Source organism: Cynocephalus volans, chromosome X, assembly GCF_027409185.1.
Source record: "Cynocephalus volans isolate mCynVol1 chromosome X, mCynVol1.pri, whole genome shotgun sequence".
Lineage (NCBI taxonomy): Eukaryota > Metazoa > Chordata > Mammalia > Dermoptera > Cynocephalidae > Cynocephalus > Cynocephalus volans.
The window spans coordinates 116,776,978-116,783,991 of NC_084478.1; positions in this window are offsets into that span (position 1 = coordinate 116,776,978).

Here is a 7,014-nt window from a genome sequence, read left to right on the forward strand (position 1 = left end):
AAACATCAAAAAAAAGATACCAGAAATACAAAAAATCAAGAAAGTACACCATCAAAAGTTAATAAATCTCAAACTCTATATTCTATAGAACAAGAAGCCCTTGAAATGACTGACAAGGAATTTCGAGTGATAATTCTAAGGAAACTGAATGAGATACAAGAAAACTCAGCTAGACATCATGATGAAATGAGGAAAAGTAAACAGGACCTGAAAGAGGAAATGTACAAGGAAATCAATGTCCTGAAAAAAAATATAGCAGAACTTGCTGAACTGAAGAATTTATTCAGCGAAATAAAAAACACAACGGAGAGTTTAACCCGCAGGCTTGTCGAAGTTGAAGAGAGAACCTCTGAACTTGAAGATGGGCTGTTTGAAATAACACAAGCAGACAAAAAGAAAGAAAAAAGAATCAAAGACATTGAAGAAAATCTGAGAGAGATATCAGACAACCTTAAGCGCTCAAATATCCGAGTCACGGGTATTCCAGAAGGGGAGGAAAATGGAGATTGCATTGAAAACATATTCAACAAAATAGTGGCAGAAAACTTCCCAGGTATAGGAAAAATCACAGATCTTCAGATCCAGGAAGCTCAACGATCTCCAGACATATTCAACCCAAAAAGGCCTTCTCCAAGACATGTTATAGTCAAATTGGCAAAACTCACAGACAAAGAGAATCTTAAAAGCTGCAAGACAGAAGCATCAAATCACCTATAAGGGAGCCACAATGAGGCTAACATCAGACTTTTCATCACAAACCCTAAAAGCTAGAAAGGAATGGGATGATATATTCAAAATATTAAAAGACAAAGATTGCCAGCCAAGAATACTCGACCCTGCAAGGCTATCCTTCCGAAATGAAGGGCAAATAGTATATTTCTCAGACAAACAAAAACTGCGGGAGTTCACTAACACATGATCACCCTTACAAGAAATCCTCAAGGGAGTACTGGCTTTGGTTCCTGAAAAATAGCTACCCCTGCCATAAAAACCCAAGAAAAATCAAAACCCACTAGTATAATAAAAATGGCATTCAGGAAGAGAAAACAAACAAACAAAAACGCTATCTACAACCTAAGGAACCAACAAACACAGAAACCAAACAGTAAATCAGAAAGCAAGGAACAAAAGACACCTAAGACAACCAAAAAACCAATAAAATGCTAGGAATAAATCAACACCTTTCAATAACAACTCTTAATGTAAAAGGCTTAAATTCCCCAATCAAAAGACACAGACTGGCTGACTGGATCAAAAAGGAGGACCCAACTATATGCTGCCTACAAGAGACATAACACTCATAAATATATATGCACCCAATGTTGAAGCAGCCAGACTTATAAAACAAACTCTATTAGACCTAAAGAAGGAAATAGACACTAATACCATAATAGCAGGGGACCTGAACACCCCACTGTCAATATTAGACAGATCATCTAGGCAAAGAATCAGCAGAGAAACAAAAGGTCTAAACAAGACTCTAGACCAATTGGAATTGGCAGATATCTACAGAACATTCCATCCAACAACCTCAGAATATTCATTCTTCTCATCAGCACATGGATCATTCTCCAGGATAGATCACATATTAGGTCACAAATCAAGTCTCAATAAATTCAAAAAAATTGGAATTATCCCATGTATTTTCACAGACCACAATGGATTAAAACTAGAAATTAATAACAAACAAAACTCTGGAAACTATACAAACACATGGAAATTAAAAAGCATTCTACTTAATGACAAGCAGGAAATCAAAAATTTATTGAAACTAATGAAAATAATGATACATCATACCATAACCTGTGGGATATTGCAAAAGCAGTATTATGGGGGAAATTTATTGCATTAAATGCTCACCTTAGAAGAATGGAAATAAGGCAAGTGAACAACCTAACACGTCTCCTTAAAGAACTAGAAAAACAAGAACAATCCAAACCTAAAGTTAGCAGACGGAAAGAAATCATTAAGATCAGAGCAGAACTGAATGAAATTGAAACCCAAAAAAACAATACAAAAGATCAATGAATCAAAAAGTTGGTTTTTTGAAAAGATAAATAAAATTGACAAACCATTAGCATGGCTAACAAGAAAAAGAAGAGAGAAGACTCAAATAACAAAAATTAGAAATGAAAAAGGCGATATTACAACTGATTCATCTGAAATACAAGGAATCATTCGAGACTACTATAAACAACCATACGCCAACAAATTTGAAAATCTGGAGGAAATGGATAAATTTCTGGACACACACAAGCTCCCAAAACTGAACCATGAAGATGTAGAAAATTTGAACAGACCAATAACAATAAAGGAGATTGAAGCTGTTATCAGAAGGATCCCAACAAAGAAAAGCCCAGGACCAGATGGATTCACAGCAGAATTTTACCAAACATTCAAAGAGGAATTGACACCGATTCTTTACAAACTATTCCAAAGGCTTGAAACAGACGCAAATCTCCCAAAGTCATTCTATGAAGCAAACATCATCCTGATACCAAAACCAGGTAAAGATATAACCAAAAAAGAAAACTATAGGCTGATATCCTTGATGAATATAGATGCAAAAATCCTCACTAAAATACTAGCAAACAGAATACAGCAACACATATGTAAAATTATTCACCACTATCAAGTGGGATTCATCCCAGTGATGCAAGGTTGGTTCACCATACGCAAATCAATAAATGTGATACACCATATTAATAAACTCAAACACAAGGACCATATGATCATCTCTCTAGATGCTGAAAAAGCATTTGATAAAGTTCAGCACTCATTCATGACAAAGACCCTCTATGAGTTAGGTATAGAGGGAAAGTATCTAAACATAATTAAAGCCATAGGCATAAAGCTGGAGGCATAACACTACCTGACTTTAAGCTATACTACAAAGCTATAATAACCAAAATAGTATGGTACTGGCATAAAAACAGACACACTGACCAATGGAATAGAATAGAGAATCCAGAAATCAACCCACACACTTACTGCCATCTGATCTTTGACAAAGGCACCAAGCCTATTCACTGGGGAAGGGACTGCCTCTTCAGCAAATGGTGCTGGGATAACTGGATATCCATATGCAGGAGAATGAAACTAGATCCATACCTCTCACCGTATACTAAAATCAACTCAAAATGGATTAAGGATTTAAATATACACCCTGAAACAATAAAACTTCTTAGAGAAAACATAGGCGAAACACTTCAGGAAATAGGACTGGGCACAGACTTCATGAATATGACCCCAAAAGCACAGGCAACCAAAGGAAAAATAAACAAATGGGATTATATCAAACTAAAAAGCTTCTGCACAGCAAAAGAATCAATTAACAGAGTTAAAAGACAACCAACAGAGTGGGAGAAAATATTTGCAAAATATACATCTGACAAAGGATTAATATCCAGAATATATAAGGAACTCAAACAACTTTACAAGAAAAGAACATGCAACCCAATTTAAAAATGGGCAAAATAGCTAAGTAGGCATTTCTCTAAGGAAGATATACAAATGGCCAACAGACATATGAAAAAATGCTCAACATCACTCAGCATCCGGGAAATGCAAATCCAAACCACACTGAGATACCATCTAACCCCAGTTAGGATGGCTAAAATCCAACAGACTCTGAACGATAAATGCTGGTGAGGCTGCGGAGAAAAAGGAACTCTCATACATTGTTGGTGGGACTGCAAAATGGTGCGGCCTGTATGGAAAACGGTAAGGAGGTTCCTCAAACAATTGCAGATAGATCTACCATACGACCCAGCTATCCCACTGTTGGGAATATACCCAGAAGAATGGAAATCATCAAGTCGGAGGTATACCTGTTCCCCAATGTTCATCGCAGCACTCTTTACAATAGCCAAGAGTTGGAACCAGCCCAAATGTCCATCATCAGATGAGTGGATACGGAAAATGTGGTACATCTACACAATGGAATACTACTCAGCTATAAAAACGAATGAAATACTGCCATTTGCAACAACATGGATGGAGCTTGAGAGAATTATATTAAGTGAAACAAGTCAGGCACAGAAAGAGAAATACCACATGTTCTCACTTATTGGTGGGAGCTAAAAATTAATATATAAATTCACACACACAAAAAAAAAAAACTGTGGCGGGGGAGAAGAAGATATAACAACCACAATTACTTGAAGTTGATACGACAAGCAAACAGAGGGGACATTGGTGGGGGGGGAGAGGGCAGGGAGGAGGGAGGGAGGTTTTGGTGATGGGCAACAATAATCAGCCACAATGTATATCGACAAAATAAAATTTAAAAAAAAAATTAAAGAGGAGAGTGTCCATGGGGTCTCATTTTGTCAAGCCAATTTGTAGACACAAAAAAATTAATTTTAATTTGTTACTTATTGGGTCCATGTGTCCATGCCTACTATGGGACATTTCAGGGCAATGAGTGTATGACCATGGGTAATTTAGGCAAGATATTAGTTCTGATTGTTAAGGTAATCAATATCTATTTTCCCTGTAATTTATATTCAGTAACTCCCATAAGATTATAGGGGGGGTACCATCTTTACAACTGTAAATTGATCCCCAGTATTGATTAAGGCCATGAAGGCTTACCAATTGGTGCATTTCAGCAGACACTAAAGTTAATTCAGAACCTGTCTTGTGGAGGCACAAAATACATTCAGTGCCCTTTTATCATTTTGTAGCACAAATTATTTTAGTAAATTTTGGATTTCTAACTGATTTAAACTGTGAACCTGTGTTTCAGTTTAATTTTCATTTGTTTCTTCTCCTTGTATTCAGGTTTGTTGCTTTCCTTCTCTCTCTCTTTTCTTTTATTTCTTTTTGCTTGTTTGTTTGTTACTGGATATACTTCAAGGGGTAGGAGTATCCTCTTATAAACTTCTTCCTCCAAAAGCCTCAAATCAGTATTGTCATGGTTAGGGGCCTCCCTCATGGCAATGGTTGCTTCATAGGGTTTAAGTTAGTTGACTCTGGGCTTAAGTTAGATTTGAATTAACATCACACTGTGCAACAGGGACACCATGGTTGTTTTTCCCTATAAACTATGATGATAAAGATTGTTGTTGCAACAGAGGCATAAGCAATACAGTAGCACAGTGGAACTTTGCTGGGTCCACAACCCAGAGGTCAATGGACTGAAACCATCTTCTGCCATGGCCCCACCACTTCTGCCACACAGGAATTTTTTTTTCATCTTTTCTCTCTGAAAAACATTCCCTCAGAATACAGTCGTCCCTTGGTTTTCATGGGGGATTGGTTCCAGGGCCCCCCACCACACACACACAGATACCAAAATCTGAGGATGCTCAAGTCCCTTATATAAAATAGCATAGCAAGGGGCCGGCCCGTGGCTCACTTGGGAGAGTGTGGTGTTGATGGCACCAAGGTCATGGGTTCGGATCCCTGTATAGGGATGGCCAGCTGGCTCACTTGGGAGGGCGTGGTGCTGACAGCACCAAGTCAAGGGTTGAGATTCCCTTACTGGTCATCTTTCAAAAAAAAATACAATAATAAAACAAAATAGCATGGCATTTGTATATAACCTACGCATATCCTCCTGTATACTTTAGCACATCTCTAGATTACTTATAATACCTGATACAATGCCTATACATCACAATACCTATACATCATTCACATAGATTCAACATAGTACTAGGTGCACAGCAAATTCAAGTTTTGCTTTTTAGAACTTCATGGGTTTTTTTTTTTTTTTCCTGAATATTTTCTATCTGAGGTTGGTTGAATCCATGGATACGGAACCCACAGATATGGAGGGCTGACTTATTTTAGATTTCTAGCCTGCAAATTCATAGCTTTTGGTTTTTGTCTCCATCCAATCACACATTGTCCAGACCTTCTGGGTGGTTATGGGTAAAGGTTTGGGAACCCAGTGGTTCACCTCTTGGGCAGCTGTCTCCTTCTCTGTGGAATACCAGTCAATCTCCCCAGGGTCAGGGTTCACATCCAGTTGGGTCATTTTGTCTGTGGCCTGGGTGGGGGCCATGATCACTAGATTAGCCCTTTGGCCTATTGGTAAGCAGCAGCAATAAGCAAAACTAAGGCACATTAGATAGGGGTTTTACATTGGAAGAGAGGCTTAGTATCAAATTCTTCTCTTCCTTTCTCATCAATACCTGGGCCACAGGCCACCATGGATGTGCACTTTGATAGACTTGGGTGCCAGGAGAGTGTGCACAACAGCAACAAGGGAAGCACTGGAAAAAGACAAGGTCACTACCTTTGCCTGAGCAGCAACTATTAGGCAACAAGGATGCCATGCTTAATTTTCCCTAGGGTGGTAGTCTCCTCCCTTTTCATAAACCTAACAAAACGCTATTCCTGGGCCTGTCCCAAAGATGCACAAACACAAACAATTTATGGATGTCTACTCTAAGCAGCCGGTAACAACCTCCAGTAAGCAAGACTCACTGCCAACATGTTAGGGCGTGTGTTGCCACTGCCTTTACAGGTAGGAGCCTCAGAGACCATCTGCTAAACACAGGCCAAACTCAATGGTGTATTACACTGGGGTGTAGTCAATTAATTACAATTCAACACTCAACAAAGACAACACAGTGCCATGTAGCCCTAAGTGCTTTGCTGATCATGGAACCAGTTAGTTAGCAAAGGAACAGTTAGTTAAAGCTGACCAGGTGTCCTTGTTCATGGTTGGGCCATCCTGTGTGATGACAATTGCTATAATCACTTCTTATTTATGCCTTTGGTGAGGGAGAGATTTCTGATTTAGGATTATGGGGATGGCCAAACACACGACACCCAACACTGAACAGATGAGAACCACAGCAACTTATTAGTCTCAAACATTCACAGCTGTGGGGAGGAAGACGCCATATGCCAAGCAGGGCTACACAAGGTTTGCACTTGGAAACTGAGTGAAAAATCAGGGGCTGTGAGAAGCAGGCTTTGTAGTATCAAGAGGGTGAGGTACTCCCTGGTTTCTGAGAGAGGATGTGATCAGCTTGTTTGAATAATTCTGCAGGTGAC